The sequence below is a fragment of the Festucalex cinctus genome, chromosome 1, assembly GCF_051991245.1.
Source record: "Festucalex cinctus isolate MCC-2025b chromosome 1, RoL_Fcin_1.0, whole genome shotgun sequence".
Classification (NCBI taxonomy): Eukaryota; Metazoa; Chordata; class Actinopteri; order Syngnathiformes; family Syngnathidae; genus Festucalex; species Festucalex cinctus.
The window spans coordinates 60,704,590-60,717,135 of NC_135411.1; the positions used below are offsets into that span (position 1 = coordinate 60,704,590).

At 41.0% G+C, this 12,546-nt stretch overlaps 1 protein-coding gene across 1 annotated transcript in view; it reads right to left on the reverse strand.

Annotated features, from left to right (window-relative positions):
• The window catches only part of traf7 (TNF receptor-associated factor 7), a 68,277-nt gene extending 62,841 nt beyond the window's left edge, over positions 1–5,436 (reverse strand). The window contains exon 1 of the mRNA XM_077498900.1: positions 5,390–5,436. The gene's annotated coding sequence lies outside the window, so the exon portion shown is untranslated. The remainder of the gene's footprint in view (positions 1–5,389) is intronic.
• Positions 5,437–12,546: the final 7,110 nt, after the last annotated feature.

A 12,546-nucleotide genomic window follows, 5' to 3' on the forward strand; every position in this document is an offset into this window, starting at 1 on the left:
AAATCTGACCATTTCTCCTTGGATTAAGATTAACATAATTTACACTACAAATGGTGGCGCCCTTTGGTACACATTGAAAGCAATTGCTAATGCATATTGCTGCTAGTGCTAATCTCTTGCTCTCTTTCTGTCACCAGCACACGTGCACACACGCACGCACACAGACACATGTGCCAACGGCTCTTTAATCAACTCTTTATTACTTATCAATTAAGCCTTCCCTCTTCATATATGCACCTGCATCAATGTAAATGTATTGAAGCATTGCACAGAGACCTGGTGAAGATAAACAAAAAAGCAACAATCATCAAACATCAATTAAACCTATAAAGCCTGAACCCTCAAATATGAGAAAAAATTCGGATTCTTTGTAAATAGAGTATTTAGTAGTCCTTTTGAACAAACAAATAAACAAAACACATTTTTTTTTAAATCAACTTCTACATATAACTTTTGATTTGTGTCATATTTGATACATCCAGTTACAATGCTTTAAAAATTTGTATATTTATAACCGTCAAAAATATAATAATAAACGGACATATCAAACATATTAGTATTCCCCAAAATCAGGAAAAAACATTTCCCACTATTAATAAGTATAGGTGTCCCTAATTTCTCAACTGAGCTATCTTGCAAGGTTGCTGGAAAAGCCATCAGCTGGGTGATACTGCCCTCTAATGGATTATCCGTGCAACACGTGCATCAGATCATATACGTCAGGGTTTTAATGGGAAAAAATATTATTCTCATGAAATAAATGGCTCAATCTTTTTGTATTTAATATATGTTTGGCTTTATAGGGTTTTAATAATCTTGATCTCATAAGCTATTTTTGTGGAATGACTCGTCTATCTTCAAGTTGTGACATTTTCTTGGTGGTGACATGTCAGATTGTCAAGTGCTGAAGGTTGGATCCCAAAGTGCAGACACAAATAAGATTTGAACTATTTATTCACATCGAGAGGCATGGAACAAACTTGACTAGACGAGAATCAAAGAGAGGTGCACAGAGAGACAGTGGTAACATAAGTAATAATCCGACAAAGACACACACTTCTCAGGAGGCTTATATAGACAAGGAATCAGTCTGATTGGTTGTGGCTAGACATGTGGGTATCAGGACTGACGTGGAATTATTATCACATAGCCCATATCACATAACATCACATAGTCTAAAACCAGTTGAAAATAGATGCTCAGTTCAAAACAGACACTTGTTACATCAGTACATAACAGACACTTGACCTCACGGTCATGAACCCAACTTAACAGGTCATGAACTCAAACTTAACCCTGGCGTGACCCCAGACATGACACAGATGTTGTAAATCCATCTATCCAGGTGTGCCAAGGCAGTTGGCCAAGCCCAACAAGGCTGCTGGATGAACTGGGAGGGTGTGGAGAGGAGGAAATGGAGCGGCATATGGAACATGGCGTCCAATAGACTAAGTTTTATCATCAAGGCCACATATGATGCCCTTCCCTTGCTGTCCAAGCTGCATATGTAGTATGAGGAAGACCCAGCTTGTTGCCAGTGTGCAGCCCCAGCATCCCCCAAACACATCATGGTGGGTAACTTGCAAACCAGCCTAACTCAAGAAAGATGCACCTGACGCCATAATCAAGTGCTTAAGAGATTGATTGCTGAACTTGAGAACAAGAAAGTAGCCCCCAACACCATGCCTCTTCATGCCCAGACTATTTTCCCACAGAAGACAGCCTTCACCCAGGAAGTGGAGAAACAGCAGGCCAAATCACTGCCTTCAGACATCACACTGAGCACAACCCAGGTCTGATCAGCCTGTGGTGGGCCAACCTCGGCAGATGGTGTCTAGTCAATAAAGGACCGAAACACCTGAGGAAACCGAAGCCCACAAATGAAGATGGGTCCTATTGGAGGGACCATGTTGTCCTTGCAACCCCCCCCCCCTACCTTTCTGTAACCCATTCCATGGTTGATATTTAACAACTAGTCCTGTTTGGGATCGATCCATCCATCCATCCATCCATCCATCCATCCATCCATCCATCCATCCTCTAAACATATGCATCCTGTGCCATATGCCTCATTCTGTGTGCAAGAAGAGGCAAGAGGAGAATAATTTGAGGCTGTTTCATCGCAACTCAGTCGACCTGGTTCCATGTGATTCCTTTTTCCCATGCTCAAAAGTGTCATCAAGAGATTGCGATGACTGAGTCGGAAGAATCCCTCTAGGAAGGAATGTTGCATGGCAGTGAAGGTTGAGAAAGTGCATTCGACACCAGGGGGATTACTTTGAATGTCAAAACTTGAAGTTTGGAGTTTGGACTTGAAATTGAGTACAATATATCCCTTATGAAACAGCTTGTATACTTTTCACGTTTCTGGTGCATACAGCAAATAAATGCAAAAATATATCCATTCAATATGCAATCATTTGTCAATATGTCAAACGTGCAAATCACTGGAAATAATTCCAAGAAATCTAATGGTAAGAGTTACTTAAATTCAGTCATTTCTCATCCTGAATTGTATGCAAGACATTTAGCAAACATCACTTAAATTTTGAATTGAACTATTTCTATCCTTAAACCTCAGATTTAACGTAACTCTATACATTATATTTGTTTATTTTATTTTTTTTCTTTCTTCATGGACGTTATTTGGAGTATTGAAAAAAAAAAAGCTATTTTTTTTTTCATTTTTGTTGTAATTCCCTCAAACCAAGTGTCTTTTTATCCCTGGAAGGTGTTTTGAAACAATCTGACGTGCATCAAACTGAGTTTGCTTCTGGAGATTACAACCCAGACCCACACGAGTAGTGGATTTCAAAGACTTCAAGGTTACCATCATCTCTCATTATCACAGCGAAGGTTAATCCTGCAGAGCTACTGCTTATTTACTTCCAAGCTACTCTTTTCACAGATGGAACTTTCAAGAAACTCAAATGTTTTTACAAGTCTGTGCCAGCACCCGACAGCCGTCAGAGCCTTCTGTGGAACAGTAAATCTGCACATAACATTGAGTTATTGGGCAACTTCTTTTTTTTTCAGTCCTTGAAAAGTATTTGGCTTTTGCGCTTGTCTCAGCTGTCGTGAAGTGACAGGATCATAAAATGCAGTTTAGTATCTGTACTCTCACTAAAGGCAATTTTGTAAGTGGGAAGGTCGACCAGTGAGGAGACCTTGGAGCTTGTGTGACTTCCAATTCATTTAACTAAATGTTTCCAAAAGTTTTCCATTGGCTTTTTTTTGGATCATTTAGTATTTAGATTAAACATGTACTGTATTGCTTTAAAGTGATGACAGAATGTTGACTTATGCTTATTGAACTGAGAATATATGTTTTGTTGTTTGTCATTTAATTACCGCTAATGTTGTAACTGTACTTTACCCAACAAGGTGTCAAGGGGAGTGGCAAGACCCAATCGCACAACACAGAGTCTTTGCGCCAATGGAGAGTTATGTCTACAGACCAGAGAGTGGCATATACGGCACATGCAGTCTTTTCAGCTGTTCTCAAAATGGGGTTTCCTGTGTTAGGCACAGGCCGACAGACTCAAAGGTCGAGAGCAGACAGACATATCCAGAGGGTAGAGGAGAACAGTTGACCCAAAACTTTGCATCAACTGCATAATCTGCTTGTGGCCCAATCAAGTTCACCACAATCGTGTTACATTACCTGTGCCATAACCTAGACTTGGTTCCAGAAGGCATAAACTTCAGATGGCTTTGCACCACTAAATGAGGCTCTTTAATCTAAGGTTCTTTAACCTACTCTATTTACTCTTCAACTGAACTATTCAACAACTGGACATTCCAAATCCAGCTCAGAAAGACATAGAATCTCTGGGTGTGACGTGCCTGGAAAGTCTCACCAGGGAGGTTTCCAGGGGGCATCTTGGCTTTGGAAGAGTCCAACCCTCTATGAAAACAAATCTAACTGCTGATGATTGTGGACCAAAGCCTTGACGCCGGTTATACAAAGCCCAAATGGTCTGTATCACCTGGTGCATGTCTCACAAGACTCCCCCAAGGAACATGGATAAATGCTTTCTCCAAATCCACATGTAGACTAGTTGGTCACACTACGTTCTGAAAAGGGGTACCACCACATCGGTCAGCCAGAGGCACTGTCCCCGACGTTGACCCCATGTTGCGCATGTCAACCGAGAGAGTGCCAGAACATCCATTGCCTTGAAGAACTAATACAGTGACTTGTATTATGTTGCAATGAGTTGAAATAACAGCTGTGTGGAAAAATAGGATATATCCTATAGTGTGTTGTTAGTATTGACATCATGTGAGACTCCATCATGATATACAAGAATGTGGCACTCGTCAATATACCGTACTGATAACTTACCAGTCAAGGTTGTTTGCACAGTGCTATTAAAATGTTAGTCATGTATAACAATGAACCATTTTGTGTCTTGCTGCCTTCATGGACTGCTGTGGGGTTTTACATACTAGCATTTTGTTGTTTTCCTTTACGTGTTGTTTTGTAATCATGGATATTGTCAATAAAGTCAAACAATGTTATTGTACACTGGTTTCAGTGAAACCGCAATCAGTTAGGTTCCCGTTCTTTCAAATGTCCAGAAATGTGCATCTCTTTACGGTGAAACACTTTTTCCTAAAAGAGCTGAACACTGTCATGTCGTTTTTACAGCCTAACATGGCTGTACAAGTCCACAAAGTGGAAGCCTGCATATAAAACCCATTGCTGTATATGGAGAGAGGATTAAAAGATGTGGTTCATTGAGAGATGCGCTGAGCCATGGTCTCTGACCCCTGCTTTAGAGGTTCATCCTTTTTCCTTACAAGGAAATATACAGCTGCAATAATAAATTCTTTGTTAATCTAATATTTAATGCCCAACCCATGCTCATGAATGTGTGCTATACGTATGAATGCTTTCAAAATCCATCTGTCCTTTTTTCTGATACTTTCTTCTCTCCCCCTCTGACTCCGCGTGTCAGGAGAGTCAGGTCACTTGGGGGTCAAACTTCATTTCCGTAGATGAAGACAGAATAAGATCTTGACACACTATTAGTTACTGGCACACTCGGTCTAGCTCAACTAAACACATAGGTAAGGACAAGCTGGGACCTGCTAATTGAGCTAATTAGCATGCTCTCTCTCGTGTGCCTAATGCACATGACTTGTGTATGGGTGGGTTATGATGTGTGGCCCAGTTCTGGCTGAATAAGGGAGAATGCTGTGGGAGAGATGAAGAGACAGGGGTTAGAGAGGACAGATATAGATAGAAGTGAGAAAACTAGAGGGAGGGAAGGATGTCGATGCGGGGGTTGTTAACCACTAAAGCACCCCAGACCCATGAGAGTTCCGTGTGTGTGCGCATGTCTTTCGCCGTTTCTGTTTTTTTTCTCCATGGTGTCATTACCTTCTGCCATCCTCTCGGGGGAGTCCGTGTTTACCCAGCATGGCCTTTGATCTGTCACTGCATGGAGTCGTCATGTGTTCCTTCTTGCCATGGCAACCAACAAACGCAATGAGTCATCTGTTAAGCATACAAATAAGAGTGTAACGCAAACTTCCAAGACTAAAACTCCATGTAAGGACAGGTAAAAACAGAAGCTGTTTTTGTCAAGATTTTAATTCTTTCCGACTGATGCTGCGTTCTCACCAAAAGCGGGGGAAGGCGTTTCGGCAGCACGTTTGCATTGTAGTCAATGGAGTTGGCACGCAACGGAACGAAAGTGCGTGGGGCGGCGCGGAGGACGCGTTTTGCGCGCTGGGACGTGGTGCGCAGCAGTGAAAATCCGCACATTCGTGACGAAATCCGCACAATCGCATATTTGCCAAAGTTAAAAAATGGAACTTTTTTTTCGCTTTTCGCCCCGCGGCAGCCAATCGGCTTCGAGTACGGGCTACGTCACACACAGCGTCCTCTCTATTGTCACCCCGAGCGCAACAACACGGCCAGACAATTGTACAACTTGGGGGAGCGCCTCATAAGAGTGGTGGGGAAATGGACGGAAGTCTTCAGGCTATGAAGACTCATGAGCTTATTTTTACTTGTGAAAGACATTTATCTGTCCAACACGAAAGCGCGAATGAGTGGCAATCGTTCCAAAAACTCTACGCGGTGAAATGCTCAGGAATAAGCGTTTCAGTTCACCTTTTCGGATTTGGTGAGAACCCAGCACAAGGATGTCAAACGCCCAACTAGGAGTGTAACGATATATCGATATCGTGATAAATCGTTATACTTTGTCTCCCGATAGATTATTGATACGCCTACACAAGTATCACAATATTTATAGTTAATATTCAGCCACTGTAACGACTCCATTGTTTATTACTTATTGAACAAGTACTTGGCGGGACACTAGGGGGAGCGCCTCATAAGAGTGGTGGGGAAATGGACGGAAGTCTTCAGGCTATGAAGACTCATGAGCTTATTTTTACTTGTGAAAGACATTTATCTGTCCAGCAACTGACTCAGTTTTGCATATGTTTCTATGAAAAATGTGTATTCTATCTTCAATTTTAACATTTTAAAACATATTTTATGTTTTTACTTTTTGAAGCACAATTTCTGAGGCATATTAATTTAATTGGATTTAATATTTAAGTCATTTTAATATTTTTCTTTTTCAATGTTACACATAAAATTGTCAGTTTATGAAATGAAACAATTGACTATGTAACTGACTGACATGTTGCATGACAATAGTGTTTAAGATAGTACTACTAGATTGTACTGGTCTTGCAGGACACAACAAAAACAGATAAGCCTCAAACAGCTGAATCTTCAGTGATTGGTTGACCCACTCTACCACCTGAGCAACAGCGGTGGTTTTGTATTATAAATGCTCGTCAATGGAGAGTTTGAAACTAAGACGCAGTTTTGTTATTTCGACATACGTGTTTTTTCAGAAGGTGGAGACAACAGAAAGGAGAAAAGCAGCCACCAATGCCGTAGGTGGTTAGTGAAGAGGTCCTGGATTCAAATCTTGGCTTATCATCTTCTGTGTGGATATGCATGTTCTCTCTTTGTGTGGGCTTTTGCAGGATACTCCGGCTTTCTCCCACATTCCAAAAACATGGCATATCAGTTTAGTTGAAGACTCTAAATTGTCCATTAATTGTCTCCTGATATAGTTGTTTAGAAATTAGACTATATTTCCTGCATTATTTAGGGTAAATAACTCATTGCCAGCTTTAGCACAATAGTCATTGTATGATTTAGCCAATGGAATAGCCCTGCCTATTTGCACAGTTAAATTGAGGAAGTGATTTCATTTGCCATGTTGTATAAGTATGACAGCAGTACTTAGATTTTTGTTTTATAACATACAGTACTGTCCCCCGCCTACTGCCCAGAGTCAGCTGAGATAGGCGCCAGCATCCCCCCGCGACCGTGGTGAGGAATAAGCGGTCAAGAAAATAGATGGATGGATAACAAACAGTATTCAAATCGGTTATGTTGCTCAGCACTCTCTCAATCATAACATGTCCTTCACCATGAGGTCACAGACCAGTCACCCAATCCAATGGCCTCAGATGGAAATGAGCCAACATGTGAGTGATTTCGGCTCTAAATCTATGTCAGAATCAATGCATGCATGCAATGCAAAAGAGAGGAGGCTCTCTGGTTTGCCTTCACCAGTGGGGATTGCGCCTGCCACTTCTTGGTATATTCCTTGGAAATGTGAACTCTATTTCCAATAAAATGGATGAACTTCAAGGACTGGTTGCAAGAAACGACTTCGACTCCACAGCATTTTTCGCGTTCGTGGAGACCCAGCTGAAGCCATCTGTTCCAGTTGAGGCTGAAGGTTTTTTCCGCGTTCCTAGGTGATGGGGACTTCAAAGCGGTTGACAAATCGCGTGGCGGTGTATTATATTTTTTTTGTAAGAGGCACACCCAATTCATACTGACTGCTGAACCGATGCGGTGCATTTTCCATACGGCATCCGCACGGACTGCAATTTCAGGTGGGCCAGGACAAGGCGCTCCAGAACCTTCATGATTACAGAGGTCAAGGCAACAGGTCTGTAGTCATTAAGGCCTGTGACCTTGGCCTTCTTGGGAACAGATGCAATGATTGAAGCCTTGAAGCATACTGGGATGAGACACAGCTCCAGTGAGGCATTAAAGATGTAGATGAACACCAGTGCGAGCTGGTCAGCACAGTGCTTCAAGGCAGAGGGGGAGAGAGAGACCGGACCAGCTGCCTTCGGGGGATTCTGACTCAGAAACAGAGAGAAGGAGGAGACTTCTCTTTCTCAAACCTACAGTAAGAATTTATTAAGCTTGTTTGCAACTTGAAGGTGATCAGTTGCCTGTGAGGACTTCAGTTCATAGTTGGTAATGGTCTTGGGACCATTCCAAACGGAGAAGGGCTTCCCTGCAGAGAGCTGTTGCTGCAGTTTCCCTGCGAAGCGAAGTTTTGCCTCCCTCACAAACTTGTACTTGGCCTGCTTAAACAAGCCACATCTCCACTGCGACCGGCCACATCCTTCTCCAATCTCAGCCTCCTGAGTTGAGCTGAAAATGAGGGCTTGTCGTAATTGTAGATCTTACAACACACCTCCTCACCCAGGCTGATAAATTATGTCACAGTATCTGTATATTCATCCAGAGTGTTCTCGGCCTCAGGCCCCGCCCACTCAACAATGTCTCGCTCGCAGCCTGCCCTGTCCAGCCAGGCACATGGACGCTCACACGTTTTTTCAGCATTGTGTATTTATTTATTTATTTATTTATTTTTTAAATAAACACTTCCGGCATCGATATCGGATCCGTATCGCATTATTTGGTCCCAGTATCACTTGGTATCGGATCAAATCCAAAATCACCGGTATCGCCCAGCCCCAGTGAAAAGAAACATGTCTTCTTTGAAGTGTCTGGGTCTTGTATCCATAAAGTCAGAACCAGCAGCAATAGGCTACAAGATACTTGAATATTCAACCTTGGAAAAAAGTCCAAACACTCTAATTCTCCACACTACTCTGTTAACCACATGAACACAAAAGTGACCCGCTCCTGAAAAATGGTCCGCATGTCGGCGGGGTTAATCTCGAGATAATAGTTTGACATTTTTTGTCCATTTTGAGATTTCTCCACAAATAGCCTCATTGAGGTCCGTAGTTTCATTTCCAAGCAGCACAAAAGCCAAAATGGTAATAAAAGTGTATGAAAATAAGCAATTATTAGAGAGTATGCATCGGAACTAGGGGGCGTTTTTATTTTAGCTGCTAGCTATAGCACCAAGCCTTGCACAACTGTTTAGAAACAACCTGAATTTCCTAGCCTCAAACGTAATTCACAAATGATTTATATAAATGTTGTGAGGATATACGCGGATCTGCTAATGGATGGATGGACATAGCAACAAAAAAATAAAGTTGAAACACACCATTCAGCAGCACGGACGTAACAGAACAGTCAGTCAGCCTACATGGAGCAGAAGATATGTCATCGGTCCACATACCGGCGAATTGTAATAGAATATTCTCCAGAATCTCTTTCTTAATTAATCGATTTCTACTTTTAATTCAGCAGACGGAGAGTGACCTGCCACTCGCTCTTTCACTTTAGAGCGAGTCGGGAATTAAGTTAGAACATGCGCGAGTCCCTTGTATGTAATGTAGGCTAATGTGTTGTAAATACTAATGTGATCTTTTGATCGCTTGTCGATGTCAAATTCATACGACACCGTTACACACCGCTTCAGCGATGCGTCACAAATGAGGTCTGCTTGCTCTGCAAATATCACTACACATTTTTTCACTGTATGCTCTCTTAAGTGGGATGACTTGAACATAAAAATAAACTATGACATCTTAAACGACAAACAAATGTATCTAACTTGAAGATGAAAAATGGTCCTCTCAAATAGTCACAATGACACCCCGTGACCCCGCCCAAAATGCACACAGGCTATATTGACTTGTAAATACAATGGGGTATATGCCACGGAAGAGGCGGGACTGTTTTTGCACATCAGTTTGTTTCCGGTTCGATTTGCGATGTGTGGGCTGCATCAAAAATACTTGTGCTTCCGACTTTGTGCCTCTCGGTTGCGCGTTCGCAACCCGGACCGGAAACAAACTGATGTGCAAAATCACGTCCCGCCTCTTCCGTGGCATATACCCCATAGTGTAGTGTCCATCGTGTATTACTTGGGGTGAGGTGGTGGGACAAAAAAAAAAAAAAAAAAAAAAGTTAAACCATCACATTTTCATTTTTGCATGAGACCAAAAGCATTTGAGACATCACATCCATGATAAGTTATCCCAAAAAAAAGCACTTTTCACAGACCACATCAAATGGCAAATCATCTTTTAATTGAGACAAAATTATGAAATCAAATTTCCCACTGTGGTAATATGACCTCATTTAAGTACGAAAATACCACAAGGAGCAACAATAAAATAACCAAAGCCTCAGCAAATGAATCGTATGCTGAGTGTGATCTTCAAAGTTGAGGCTGATTTCATCTCTTGAGAGGTCACACTTCCAAAACGTTTAGGTTCAAATCTCGGATGATGACCTTGCCTGCTATTGGAATTGACTTACCATTGATATTTTAACAGTTCCTGAAAATTTAAGGTTGACATCTTTTTTCCTAAGGTACTGGTTGCTATGGACATTTGAAAGATGCAAGTACCAAAACTTTAAAGCCCTTTTTCTCAAAACTAGGGATGTCATGACCTGGGTCGCATGCACCAGAGTTCATGACCTGTTATGTGTCTGTTTAGGTACTGATATAACAGTGTCTGTTAGGTACTGATGTAACAAGTGTCTGTTTACAAAATGTGATGTTCGTGATGTCAACCTCTGTTTACAAAATGTGATGTTCGTGATGTCAACCTTTAATCCTTTAGGTGATGTCTGGACCTATGTGATGTCGTTCTTTAGTCCTTTACGATTCACTGTCTGTAGGTGCAGTCTGAGTATTGTGTGTGGTTGTCCGGATTATTGTTCAACTGTTTCTGTGTACTGCTCTGTTAGTTTCTGCTTCTTGATGTGAATAAATACACTGTAGATAAAACCTTATTTGTGTCTGCGCCTTGGGATCCAACCTCTCAGTACACAACAAGGGATTTCTACCTGCCAACATTAAAACTGCTGTAACGTCATTTTTTTTTTTTTTTTTTTTTTGTTTGTTTGTTTTTTTTAGCTACATGCATGTATTATATATCATTTTAAAGGGAATTAAGTGCAGAATTCAAATATATCAATATCTCAGTTTTAATTTTTTGGTACATGAGGACCCTTTTACCAGAGAAGCGCGCATATCACTTTCCGATGCATCATTCCATAATTTCCATGTTCAGTATGCCACCCGCAAACATCCAAAAAGTCATTGAATGCTAGAATGATTTTATTTTATTTTGGCATTTAACCAGGACATGCATTATCCAGTCCAAGGCACTTACAGTAGATTCCATACTTTCTCAAGAGCAACAATAAGAATTTACATTGACTATGCAATTATCACAGCATCATCCACAAAATTAAGGTTGGTCATCCTCACTTGACTTCCCTTACAGTATACACAACCACCAATCCATACATCTAATGCATGCAACTATGGGGGGGTTATGCTTTTGATGAGTTGAGGGGTTTAATGCCTTGCTCATCAAACCAATAGACCAATTGTCCAAAAGCAGGTGTTATTTATTTATTTATTTATTTATTTATTTATGTAATGAATTAGAGACTAAAATGGCCTCCAGGTTTCAAAGTGGGATAGATTTCAGCACTCCTTGACAAATTTTAGAGAAGGATGCATGGATGGAAGTTGGATGGACTATTGAAGGGGAACAAGTAATGTCAGTCAGATATGCAGGATCTTCCATGACTTGCAGAGTGTGTCACACCCACACAGAACTCAAATCTATTTTGCTCTCAGTAACTGCATCACTCAGCTCAGCAGTGCTACAGCGCTGAAACATGAAGCAAGCTACTCCAAAGGGGACATATTTTAAGAGATATTTGAAAAACAAATAAAACAACATGATGCTTGAATCATCTGAGGGTCAAATTCAGAGATTGTAGGATATAATAGTGAATGTTTCTGGGAAATTCAGGTTGCATGTATGCATGACAGTGCACAAAAATTAAAACCAAGCAGTCAAGGGGGAAATATGAGAATAATAAATCAGCTCAGTGGTGTTGCATCCGCGAATGATTGGTGCCCAGCACCTCTTCAAGAACAAGTTGCATATTTTTAGATTTGAACTTTTCATCTCAAAGTCAAGAAACTGAACTATTGCCACTTGCCATTGGTCTATTGTTTAATGATATGACTTACTGCTCTTGTGAGGATAGCAACGTTCCCTGAAGTTTCTGCTGTGCAATTAAACACTTAAGGTAAAAACAAAGCTTTAGTAAAAAAAAATTAAAAAAGAATTTGTTGTTATTATATACTGTATGTCAAAATGTTCATTTTGTACAGCAAACATCTCTAAAAATGATTTGCTTTCATCGGAAGCAGATAATTTTTACTCAGCTCCGCCCCTCTCATCTTCCTGTGCTGTCTTGTCTACAAACCATCACCCAAGCTTCCCACTGCATTACCC